This window comes from Thunnus albacares, chromosome 16 (assembly GCF_914725855.1).
Source record: "Thunnus albacares chromosome 16, fThuAlb1.1, whole genome shotgun sequence".
Classification (NCBI taxonomy): Eukaryota; Metazoa; Chordata; class Actinopteri; order Scombriformes; family Scombridae; genus Thunnus; species Thunnus albacares.
The window spans coordinates 2,342,070-2,356,198 of NC_058121.1; the positions used below are offsets into that span (position 1 = coordinate 2,342,070).

At 40.1% G+C, this 14,129-nt stretch overlaps 1 protein-coding gene across 2 annotated transcripts in view; it reads right to left on the reverse strand.

Moving 5' to 3' along the window:
* bach2b (BTB and CNC homology 1, basic leucine zipper transcription factor 2b) overlaps positions 1-14,129 on the reverse strand; it is a 109,663-nt gene that overhangs the window by 56,008 nt on the left and 39,526 nt on the right. The gene's annotated exons all lie outside the window — the stretch shown is intronic.

The window sequence follows — 14,129 nt, forward strand, 5'->3', positions numbered from 1 at the left end:
TCTGAATGTTTGTTTTCACACAACGATAGTAGAAAGTCTGAGTAAAGACAACCTGACTGCTGCATCTGTACACACGCAAACACAGAATCATCAGTGACACGATCTGTGCACTTCCAAGAATGTGAAACTATTTCATATTTCAAGGTGCACGTTATGAACTAACTGATAATTAATGATTCATCAGTGAGTAGTTCCTGAGTAAGTCTGAATCATGGATCGCTTATTAGCTTTTCCTGATTAACTCTAAATCAACTCCTGAGCAGCACAAAACTACACATTCATTTCTACTTATTTTAATATTAGTTAAAACATTTTTTGCCCTTTCAAGCCATCATATTGAGTAATACGTCACCTCAAATTAAAGTAATGCATCATCATGAATGCCTTCATGACAAACCACAGATGGCAGAAGTGGTACAATGCATTCCTTCAACTGAGGGAAAACAAATATATTAACCAATTACAAATAAAAAAAAGTGCAGTTATTTGTTTTGTGCTGCTTAAACATCTGATTCAGAGTTGCAGACCGGGTTTGAACTGAGACTCCAATAGGAAAATGTGAAAAATGTGTGTGCATAAATATCACACAGGAAGTCCAAGAGACCGTTATCTGACTGCAGTTATGACTCAGATAATCCACCAGCTCACTAGTTGAAATTTTGGAGGAAAAAACACAGCTCCAAAAGTTTTTTTTTTCCATTGCACGAAATCATGTCTTTGGTGTGCAAGAAGCGAGAGAAACCCCAGCTTTTAACCACTTGGTTTGGTTTTTATCAAATGTCTAGCGTATGAATCCAGAAATAGTTTTATCAGTAATGACTTGTTAAGAATGTTGTTATTATATAGATTCACAAAACTAATCATTATGTAATGTTTCATTACCATAGTATCCAGCAGTCTGTTCTAAAGTAACTTAAGAGTTATTCAGGTAGCAGTTATTATAAAAATGTGTTACTTTTGTTCCGTGTTAAATACTTAAAAATATGTGTACCATATTGTAAAGTCAACACACTGACAGCATGGATACCTCACACAAAGCCTTCCCTCTCTGCTGTTTTTTCAAACAGTCATTGTGTGCGGCTATAAAGGTGCAGATGACTCAGTCTTGGCTCTTGAGAAATCAATATTTATCTCTGGGACTATTGATTTCCACTTGATTAAAACACTGAATTGTAACAAGTTCAAGGAGAAAGAGCAACGAGTGCAAAAAGCAGACAGGCTTTTTTTTGAACGAGTCACCCTGACCCGAAACCTGAACCCACACCAACACTGTACACCCCACAACCACAGCACAGCACAGCACGGTTCAGACACCGATGGTATATACACTACTGGATGACATTTTTCTGAACGATGCATGATTGATTTTTCCATCATGGCTGGAAATGACTAATCCAATGATCAGTTGAAAGCACCATATCTATAGGCAACACACATCCAGTCAGATATGGACTATTTGTTTTCACATAATGACCCTCTTCTGATGGGATTTCTTTTTTTCTCACACTCTCACACAAAGGAGAAAAGAGAATCAAGCGATTTTTCAGGGCTTAAACAGACGATGTATTCTTTGTTAAATATCCGATTTAAAAAAGAAATGCAGCCTTAAAATCTTCAGTCCTTCATCATTCATTGCACTCTGGCCTCTCCAGTGACTTATCTTGCGAGTGTAGATAAACCTGTGTACTGCCATTTGTTAGCGTCGTTATGGATGAGAGCAGCCAGGCTGACTATGAATATAATGCCAGACTGAGCGTTCATATCTCCATCTATCCATCTCCTTAAAAAGATAAATGCACAAAGCTATAATAAAAGGACAGCATCTGAATGTGACTAAGTCCTTTCCTGCTTGTAAATTTCCCTTTCAAAGCAAACATGAAAAGAGTGACTGAGGGAAATTTTCATGCTCTGTTTTATTCACTAGTAAATCAAAGGGGAATTAAGGTTACTCATATGCAAATGGTTTATTTTAAGTGTAATCTGTTCAGATCTGGATCCACTTTCCCATCATTCACTGTTTAAGTTAGGGTCACAGAGGTGTTCTGTTTTTTCCTTTAAAGCTGTACTAATCAATATTTTTCATATTAGTGATGGATCAAATGACTTTGTATAATGTAAAAGGTGCTGCTGGCAGTAAGGAAGCCATGGATAATTGTTCATGTCACATCATTATTCAGACTGTAATTATGAGTAGTCGAGTGGGAAAAACTGAGTCAGAGATTTTGAAAATCTCCAACTTGGCAAAGGAACAACTGAAATATTCAAACCTGTGGTAAAATGAATGCAAATCTACCATCACTGGCAGTTACATCTGCATACAATTCAAAATGAATACTAATACAATACATTTGGTTAATTTAAAGAGAGCTTACACTGCGTATATCTGATTTTACAAACAGCTACGAACACAATATAAAGTAGCTGATTTAAGCAATTTAAATGCTGTGACTACCAATGCAAGGATACTGCTAGAATAATCCATGAATATTCTCATCATGGAATGATGGGGGTATTAGCCTATTTAGCTAATTTGTTTGGTCTAACAGCAATCTCACCCTGCTCTCATCATCGTTGTTTCCAGTAGCAGACAAAGTTAGCAACTAGTTAGCGAACTTTTAATAGCTTAAAAGCGCAATATTTTTCTGGGAGTTGGTGGAAACCAAACCAGAGCTAAAAAGAGTGAATATTAGACATTGCTTTGCGTCTAGTGGTTGTGTAAATAAGCTACTGTTTGCTAAGAGGTAAGGTAACAATATGTCACTGCCCCAAAGTAGCCTCAAGAAAAACATAAGTCTTTTCAACATAAGAAACTTTCCTGTGATGATTAATCAGTTAGTTAAAGAAAATCAGCAAATGGAAAAAGAAAATATTGAATAGCCGTAATTTACTTTGTCCACTAACTGCTGTCACTGCTACAGGAAACACTCTGTGTGCTCCAGGATTGTTGCAGGAACAACCTACATCACTAAACTTTTAAACTACTTGACACGCTTCAGTTAAACAGAAATACTCCGAGTCTTGCTGCCCTGCACTCAAAGGTCACCCTCCTCTGGCGCTCTCACTCAGCCTGTAGTCATATGTAGAACAAACATTACACTGACTGATGCAGGAGGCCAGCCTTCCTCTCAGATCAGCCCTGAGGAACCTCTGGGGGAAAAAAAAACGCAGACGCAAGCTGCTGCTATTTGCGGATGAGAGACAGCGTTGGCTGAAATGACACGTTGGACGATGGTCTGCGGGAGGACATTGGCTTTTCTAGTTGCACACAGTTCTTGGAAGGCATGATTGATGCACATCTCCGCTTGAGCGTCCTAAGCGTTTTAGCTTGTCTGTGGCCATGCAGCTGCCACACAGTGGACACGGCCTGCGAGAAGGCCACTCTTAAGCTCCAAACAGGGCTAAATGGCCCTTCTTTATCCTGCCGCTGTTTCCTGACCGAGGTCAACCGCTCTGCACACCACAAATTACTCCCTGAAATGCTGGCAGACTGGGCCACTGAGAAATTGCCATTTGTTTGTTTATGGTTTAGACTGTGCACTAAGTCTGCTATCGTAAGAGGCTATTTTTAGCCGCCTAATCCTTCAATGGATTTATAATGGCCCAGACTGACCAGATGACAAAAATAAACATACAAAGGTTCATGTTAGATTATACTGGGTTTATGTCTGATCTGTCATTATTTTAGCCCTTTATATTTCCAGTATGGAAAAAAAAATCTCTGCATCATGCAGTCATGGTTATGAAAAATGATACATATACATGTCCACCTTATTATAGAACATGAGAGAATTTCCGGGACAGCAACCGTGATGATTATGTATGATGAAGCAGAGCTATAGGAGGGGAATTTCAGCTGGTTAAAAACAACTGGTTTTTCATGGAGAGTGTCTGATTAACTTTCATAACTGCTGGACGTGTCAGGCAGACCCTGACATTCTGCTCTGCTAAGCATTAACTGTGCAGCTAATCTGCTGAGGTGGGAGGGGACAAACATGACCACACACAGACTGCATGGACTCCGCCCTCAGGCTCTTATCAGGAAGGAACTCTTCTGTCAAGCATACTGCAGACATTAACATAGAGAGGCTTGGCTGGGCCTCACCCTCTTGCCCTTTAATAGCCCTAAAGCATCACACTAGGACCTGGGCCCTATTTTCCCATCATTATCCATCGTTCCATCTTACTTGGCCGGGTGTGCTGCGGTGGGCCAGTGGGCACTCCAAAAATCCAGAACAAAAGCAACAGATGTAAGTAGTTTTCAACATGGTGGAAGGGACAATTATTCAATTTTAAGTTTATTTATGACCTAAATCTGTACACAGTTCCACCTGTAGATAGGAACTAGCCAGCAAAGTGCTAAGTCATGGCCAAGCTTGCAATAATACTGTTGAGGAAAGCCAGGATTTAGTGTTTTTTTTTCTGACAAACACATGTATAAGATGCTTTTGTGGTTAGACTTTGGACTGTCTTTCCAAGTCTTTTTTCCAGGCCTTTTTATGTGGCAATATACACACAGGTGCTTTCCAGGTATTGGCTTAGTGTTAAGTTAGAAAGATGAACAGAGACAAAATTAGACAAAAACATGCATAAACAGATAATATACCAAATTTTCATCAACTTAAGTTTTTCTCTTTACTCTTATTCCAGATTACTAAATTCCACTTTATTACAACATTGGTCTGTAGTTTTGGTTATGATTTCTGTCCCTCATGATAACAGAGTATTACCCAAAGTAACTGCTGAGATCTGGGATCACAGTGACATCACTGCAACAGAACAGACTGGTCAAGAAACACGAGTGGTCAGACAGGTTGTAAACAAGCCAACAGTTTATCCAGATGATCTAAACCACTTAATTTGGATGTAAAACTGAAAATCAGCGCATGTAAAATATCTGAAATAATCTGTCATTGCACAGGAAACTGTGTGCACGACTATAGTAAGTACAGTAGTAGTGATGTGATGAGATGTCAGTGATTAAGGGAGATTGGTGAGTACAATATTATTATTACTGATGGGAATGGCTGCAAAAACTATCAATAGAATGATCCTCTTATGCATGCAGATTGAGCATGATGTTACATTTTACTAATCATCCCAAGATGATGATGTTTTCTGTGTATAAATACAGGTGTGTTCACATTGTCAGCTTCACCTGATAAAGGTCATCAGTAACAATATGAAGTAGTAAAATCATATATTTCCAGTTTGTTCCTTTTCCCCTCATTATTGTCCATTGTGCCTGTGAGAATGTATTAGCCTGCTGCACATCTAGCCAAGCAAGGTGTGAATAACTTCAGATTGAAGCAATCTTGAAGATCTAGTGCAAAATCAAGTGGGTTCAAGGAAAAAAATAGACTGATGTATGATTAAACATGAGGTTAGACAGTGCAGTTTTCCCTACACTGAGTGTTTAATCTAACAGGAAAGTAGTGTAGTTTCACAGAAGAACTCTCACGTAAAGGGAAGCTGGGGGTGTGCACCTCTGAAAATAGCTGCCAAGTCCTATTGCAATGAGCAGACATGTGATGTGCGGCAGAAGAAGTGCAAGGAAAGTATGTTTAAGCGACGCAGAGCCTATCTGAACTCTCCTCACTTACAATGAGATAAGAGCACACATTCAGGGATGATGTGATAGCAGGTGATTTATTTTCCTGGATTTGATGAATGAGTGCTGTTCCACATGTCAGAAGCGGGTATTCGACGCTAACCAGCTGCTCGCACTGCTCTCCATCCATGCTTAAGTCCTACTGATGTCCCACTTCCCATGCACGACCCAGCTCTCTGCTCAGCATGTTCTAATGTAAAGCCAGCCATTGACTAGCTAGCAGCGTACATGGGCTCAATAACACTATGGACATATGGAATGTCATCTAGTTTAACCCTTAAGTAGACAGTGTCATTTTCCTTAATCTCATCATACAAGTATTGATCAAGATAAATGATCCATGAGATTAAGTGCCATGTTTAAGCGTCATCTTACCGGAATTCTCACTTTGAAACAACTTGTTAAAATATATTTAACACCTAAAATCAGAATAGTGCTTCTTACTAAGACAAACAGGAAGATTGATCAATCAGGTGTGACCACTGTTGACTTGGACAGCTAATGTTTGTCTGGTTTGGAGCTTTTGGTTTGTCTGTTGTAACTCTGCTTTTTTCAGCTTGGTGAGCAAAACATTTCCACATTTGGCTCCTGGAAGCAGGTTGGCAAACTGGTTCATGTGGGACTGGATCCAATTCAGCACAAGGTGAACTGTTTGAGACTATTTATTCCCATATTTTCTGCTTTTTGTTGAATTTTACATCGACTGCGATACTGAGGGACTGACTCACTGACTGAAAACATGGAGGTTTAGATTGATCACGGTCATCACTCTTCCCCTCTGACAGATGAAGGTAGTCTGCGCCAATGTGGATGTTATTCATTCTCAATTTGCTGGCTTTATATTGGTAATGATATAGGCTTTGAAAAATAACATTAATGTAGAGCTGTTGACCTCAGACCTGAGTTGGACTTGAGTTGTGAAAATGAGGACTAGCAACTTGTTTCTGAAACCCAGACGTCTGTTCAAACATGTTGATACTAAAGGTTTTAGACATTTTGTTACATACATCTGCTTTTCATCTGCATTTTGTTGAATATATTGCAACATCTAGCATGTTAAGCAAGATATAACATTTTTCTTGCAAACACTGTACAAAAGCAGTAAAAAGTGAACTATAACCTTTATTCAAATGTCCCTAAAACAGTGCTTTATTAGTTCCTGTCCTTAGCATTGATAATGAGGTAGTAGCCAGCTGCAATTGTGACAACTATGCATTCTGTAAGTGTGTTTTGGGGCAGTATCTCAGATATGTCGGTTCATGTACACAAGCTTCAGCATGAGCACAGTTTACTAGTGTGGCTCAGCAGTGCCTCAGGCCCTCACACACCTCATTTGGTGAACTTTTCTCACCTCTACAGCTTGCAGATCTCATAAAAGCCCCAGCCCAGACTTCACCTGTCAGGGCAACAGCCTCAAGTGAGTCATGGTCCATTCATCAGCCCTCCACTGACTGAAGGTTATTTGAGGGAAGCGCTGATGTAAACCACACAGACTGCTGCTACTTTGCCTCTGCAATTTGTATCTTTTCAAAGATAGATTGTGAGCTTTTTTACTCTTCTTTTGCTTGTGATCTAGGAATCCACAATCACAGTCAGACGAGGTAATGTAAACACGACCAACAAGATATCATTTGAGAGTATATGCAACAAGCTGACTTATTCTGAACTCTTTCACATCCTGTGTGACAGTCGTAATCTTGTTTCAAACAGTTGCTCGGGCTCGTCACAACAAACTTTCTCCGGCGAGGTGACGGGAGGTGGGAGTGACGGGGGCGCGGGGGGGCGCGGGGGGGGGGGGGGAGGAGCAGGGACGGTGGAAAGGGCTACAGAGGAGACTCGTAAACAGCTCACAAAGCACCGGGGTTGCCGCAGGACATGCGTCCCCTCCCATTCTTACACACACACACACACACGCACACACACTATACTTATGGAGGTGGAGGCAGTGGGAGTGGGAGGTGGTGGGGGCATTTTGGACTCTATTTCACTTCCCCATTCCCACAGAAATAGAGCAGCACAGGGCCACACACATTTATGCAGCCTTGTGAGATGTCCATACTGTGCTGGGAGGATTACTAAGTGAGAGTAAACAGGTCTGATGCACATTTAAGAGGCTCATCTGACCTTTTTGCACAAGAGTCTCTGAACTTCTGACATTTCAAATCAATAATTGCCAAACATTCCCATCCTAGTCATTTTTGACTTATTATTGAATCTTAAAATTTTTTGTCTGAAACAAGAAAATCCAGCAAGAATAAGGTTCTAGAAAGGTTTGAAACAAGTCGACTGAACAGAAAAAACAGAGGATGTGTGAACAGTTAACAGTTCTATTAGACGAGCTGATATTAATTATCCTGTTGTTAATCAATGAATGAATGAATGAATGAATCAATCATTTACTAATGTCTGTAAGTCTCATTATTACACTGTCTTCTTTCTCTGTTTTCAGGGTTTTGACAATTAAGGGAGATATAAAAAACACTGGATGCACACATCATGTGGGTCTTAATGTGGATTTGGATGTAAATATGATGTTATAGATGGAGTTTTCTGATTTGTTTGAGGGCTGTAGCTACTGCATTTCATGACATATCTGTGCCGCGTTTCCTTCCCTTTTATTACTTCTGCAATGTATTTTTATATTTAGATTTCCTGATTGCTTTCCGTACTGATTTTTACGATATGTTGTATCTGTGGAGCTTCCTATGTATTTGGATCTTGAAGTTACAACAGTAAACTGCTTTTCCAGGCCAGTATCTGAGGAATTACATCCATATTGGACAATTCTGCATCTCCCGAACTATGTCCAACACCAATGTTCAGTGACAGTGAAGGAAGTAGTGTGTCTTTTATGTAGCAAGGCAGAGGGTACGTGGGTTGGGATGGACGTATGTAGTGCTTTTGACTGTCATGCAGGATATGAGCTCTCATCCTCTGCAGACCTGCAATAAACATGACCTTTTTTATGTAACCACAGACTTTCCCTAAAAAATTACTGTTTTAGTAGCTTAATCATAACTACAGTTACTTTGCCATAACCATGATCTACGATCCGCTACAACACAGTATGCAACGATACAACTCTATTGGCAGCTTACACTGAATTAATTTGCGTCCTTAGGCAGTTCTGTCTAATGGGTTGACACACAGATTAAACATACAGTTACAGATATGACACACTAACCTGAACCATACTGCAGTTGGCATTTGCAGATTTGCAAAATTTTGAATGTATTCCAGGATTTTGCAGAATTGTCAAATACTGAGGTATAGGGTTGGCATTTTTTTATCGAAACTTTTATGAGAAAGTATGCTCTATTTGATGTTTCATTCATTTTCTGGTCTTGGTTTTATCATAGACTTTGCTATTATACATGCTTCTTCAATGGCATGGCTTACTGGCACACTTAAATGGAATGGAGTTATTATTAATGTTATTAATTCCTAAGTCTAAATGTTGGCTATGAGATATGAAGATATGAAATACTTGTATTAGACCTACAGTAAGTCTGCAGAGCCTTCTTTTCTCCATTTTGGAAACCAGATAAACTTTTCTCACCACACCGGAGGATTCTTTCACGTCTTTTAAAAAGATCATTCCAGTAATAAAAGCAACTGACTTGGTGAGATAGTTTTGCAATGCAGGCAGCAAAAAGTTGCAATAGAATCAGTGAGCCTGAACGGGGTAAGACGCAGTCACTGACTTGTATTTTACACATACTCAGCTGCCTTTAAAGGGGTCCAATAAAAGCCCAAAAGGCTTCTACATCCAGTGGGTTCTGGTTGGTGACAGGATTAACACTTTCATAAATGCACGACTTGACATGAATCCATAAACTAATCTATATTTCATGAATCTAACTTCTAAATGTTCAAGTGAATAATTCAGACAGTAAACCAGATGCTTTTCTTGGAACAGCCACAGAAATGGAATCACATACTGTTAGAAATGTATCTTGGAGTAACTCGAGTTACTTTTACATATTGTTATAATTGAGTTAATATATTTAGTTATTGTATATATTTTAGCCTTTAAATGTTTTGTATTTTGATTTATGTCAAGTAGCTGCTGTAACACTTTAATTTCCCTTTGTGATTAATAAAGTATTCTTTTATTATCTTTTGCATTTGTAATCTGATTATATAATTTTATGGATTCAGGAACAACTGTTTGCGTTAGCTCTCTTTCTCCGTCTTGCTCTCCCTCTCTCTCTCTCTCTCTCACACACACACACACAGAGGAATGCTGTGGAGTCTGAAACTTTTTTCACCCTCTGCCTCTGAGTCATAATATGAAGGAGGAAGCCAGGAATGAGTCAGAAAATGTTCCACAAGCCTAATAGTACATCTCAGTGCTGCATGAATGACTCTCAGGGACTGTTTGTCTCTTAACACAATAAATATCTCCAGTGATAAGACTGAACTTGCTGTCTGGTGGCATTTCTTGCTACAATAAAAACTATTATTGATAAATACTGATCTTTCAGTGTAAGGTTACTGTAGGGAAAAGACATGAACTAAAGTTTCCTGAGGTGAACCGGTTTCTCTGCCTGTATGACCACCTCTGATGACAGCTTAATTCATTTTTGCACAACTTCAAATACACAGCGGATGCATTGTCTGTGGTAACGCTGCACTGTTCTCCGCTGAAAAATCGGGAAAAATACATACGTCCCCCTCTGCAGCCGCTCTTTGAAATCCTACTCCACGCCACAAATTAATTGGCTTTGCAGATGAAAGAAACATGCATTGTTAAGTGCTAAGTGCTGAATTGAGAGGCTTAGTGGAGCGGCATCACATCAAAGCTCCACCAATTACGTTGGGTATCCCCATTGAAAAGAGCAGGGCTCGCCATGAGGGGGGGATGGATGACTGAAGTCTGTCAGAACCGTCTGACACTCTCCCTTACACATGAGAAAACTCTGAACACTATCTGGTTTATGAGTCATTTCCACCTCCACCTTTATATATATATACTATATATATATCACCAAACACAGAGTTGATAAAGGACCATTCTGCTAAACCGCAGATTATGTTCATTGAGAATGTTTTTAAAATTTGGTATGGTTAAGGTTCAGCAACTAAAACACTTAGTTAGAATTAGAGAGAGATCATGGTTATGGTTTCACATTAACTGCTGGATTGTGACAAAACACAAACTCTAGTGTCGTGATACCTGGATGTTCTTCACGATCATCCTACCCGTCCATGACTTAGAGAGCACAGTTCTTCTAGTAGTAGTAGTCTACTAGTTCTTCACAGTATCTCTATTTAGGGACATCTCATGGTGGCCATATTAATTATTATCATTATTATTAATATTAATATTATTAAACAGTGTTTTCATGTGAAAAAGCCTTCTTTTGATAACTTTTTGAAGCTTCTATACATTTGAAGATAGTTTTATCTGCTTGATGAATGACTGAAACAACTGACTGATGATTAAAAAGTTGTCTATTAACCTTCAACTTATTATTCATTTCAGCACAGAATAAATCTGTTTTGTTTCCACCTCATGCTCCCTATTTTGATAAAAACTATGGGCGAGGTAACTACAATTATGATTGTAGCCATAAAGCTGTAATTGAACGTGACATTCTGTTTACTGTCAAAACACTAACCCACTAGCAGATGACACATAATGAATTGCCACATCATATCTATCCAAACAAACAAACGAAGTGCCAGACGACAGGACTCAAGAGAATGCCCTCTAACTCAATATCATGCAGCAAATTTACTCATCAGTGCGAAACTTAAGTTCTTGCAGAGGCACAACAGGCTTAATCAGCAGATCAGCAAATAATGCACTTCAGCTGCATTGGGGGATACTTAAACTGCTGGTTCTTCCCTCCAGAGTTTAAGCAGTTTGAAGCAGTACCCAGAGGGCATCAGCTCACACGTTCATCTCAACAGATGACCAGCGTGAGACTGGCAGTGGCTTCACTCACACATGCCTCATGCCTCATTCCTTGCAGAGAGAGAGATAAGGATTCCTATCCTTTCTACCTATTCTGCTCCTGCATCAACCATGGGGGGATTGCACCCATTCATCAAACTGCTGGGCAGCTCCTGGAAGAGCTCCACTGTTTGAAGCAGAGCCAACTTGGTCAGGCTACTTACCCATCGATGACTGCAGGGAGAAATAATAACATGGAAAAACAAAAAGAGCCTCGTATAGAATCAGGAATTTCATGGCACCCATTTGAAAAGACAGATCTCTGCACAGCAGATATTCTTTAAGTTATCCAAACTAAACACCAAAATGCATGGCTGGAATCTTTTATTTTTCTCTGCTCTTACAGTAAAGCCAGATGTTTGGGTCTTTTTAGGTCTGCTGCAGGATATCTCATCTGGTCTTTCTACTCTCAGTATTTGGCAGAAATATTTCCATTAAAATCCTTTATAAACCTTGCAACATTAAGAGTTATTTTGTCGTTTAAGAGTTGTTTCATATCAATACAACAAGTGTACAATAAGTACAAAAAGACTAAAAGTCTACAGCCCTGTTAGCGGCTCTGTGAGCCTGTACTTAGCCATACTGAGCTAAATGCTAATGTTAGCATGCTAACATGCTCACAATGACAATGCTAACATGCTCATGTAGCAGGTATAACGTTTACCATGTTCACCATCTAAGTTTAGCGTGTAAGCATGCTGCTTATTAGCACTGAACACAAAGTACAGTTAAGACTGATGATAATGTCATAAGCTTGCAGACATTGGGTTATAAATCAAAGTATTGGACAAATTAAAATTCTGTCCTGATGATGGTGCTGGAAAAGTCAGAAGATCACCAAAGTTATTACAACTTGTCTTGAAAGGAACATGATTGAACATGAGTACAGAATTTCACAGTAATCCATCAAACAGTTGTTGAGATTTTTCACTCAAAGCAAAAACTGTCAACCTGATGGTGGTGCTACACAAAAAGTCAGGTGATCACCAGAGTCATTAGGATTCATCCTTTGGAATCAATATATATTAGTGCCAAATTTCATGCCAATCCCTCTTATAGATGTGTAGATATTTTACTGGATAAATGACAACTTTGACCTGCAAGTGATTACCAAATTTCATGACAATCCATCCAATAGTTGTTGGTGGATGCACACACTGATAATGCCATCCTAGGAGCCTTGCTACTGGTGTGGCTAAAAAGCTACAGGACTGCATATCCATTTAATAAGTGAGTCAGCTGTAAGGAAAGATATTATTGATTTAATCAAGTTCAGGATATCTTATTTGGTAACTAAACTCTCTCACACTTTCCCACTGGGCAAATGAAAGCTGTTGTAAAATCATCAGGCGTCAGTGAAACCTTAACCTGCTACAAAGAAGACCACTCAATCGCCCACATGAGTCATCCCAACAGAACCTCAGTGATTTATTTCACAATCCAATAAAAACGCTGGGCGCGAGAGTCACGGATGGGAGGGGGGTTGGGGGGTTTGGGGGAGTCCATCAATGTGGCAAACCATCGAGACGTCGTCGTATTTAACCATCGATTGACCGAGTCTCCTCATCCTCTGTTGGCCAAGCAGGTAGGGTCCCCCCTGTTGATGAGGTGGCTGTGTATGGGAGGCCAAACAATGCACAGAGGCGGGAGGCTGGAGGGACACATCAATGAGTTCCTTTCTCTCTGGGGAGCCACTGTTTACTCAGCACAAGGCAGGTGGGGGGGGGGGGGGGGGGGGAGCAGCACAATGGTGTTTCTGGGACTCTGCGCCTAATATTGATGTCATACTACTCATCTCCACATTATCCCTGCTATTGATTAGTCTGATCTCAGCCTGGAGCGCTGCGGAGCAACAACAAACAGCCCTTTTTTCTCTTCTCTCTTTCCCAGTCTCATCCCACTGACTCCCACATACTCTGAGAGAAACCGAGAAGCCCATCTGTTTTTTCCAGCTTTTCCTGATGAATCTCTTGCACCCTCCGTTCATGGTTTATCGATCAGAGCTGCGTCAAAGCTGCTGAGATTCTTAAGTCCAGAACTGCAGAATCACACAGAACAAGCAGAAGCTTTTCATCCCTTGTAACTAAATTGGCTTTGCAGCAAAGCAATCATTAAGAAGACATAGTTTGGTGCTGTGATGACCCCGCCTCTTTTGGCTGTTGGACCGGTTGTTTGTCTTTGTTTTTTGTGATGCAGATGCCCAGTAGGTGTGGTCATTGTTTATTGGGACACCTGGGCCCTGTCTTCTCAGTACTTTAAGAGCACACCCCACTTAATCCATGAGGGAGAGAAAGGGGGAACTCTGCTCCCTACGCTGTACGCTCCACATCCTTGTCTTTGTTTTTCCTTTTACCATGCAACACTCACTATTTCATCATTCATGCACACACGCTACCGACTTACTGACTGCCACACCTCATAGCATTTTGGGACTTTTAGTTGTTTCAAATAAGTTTTAGTTGGTGTTTTGCTTTAACTTCTTGTGTGACCTCCGGTTATTTGTCATGGTTTTTGAGCCAGCCAGGACAGTGCTCATAAAGCAGCTGCTTTCACTTTGCA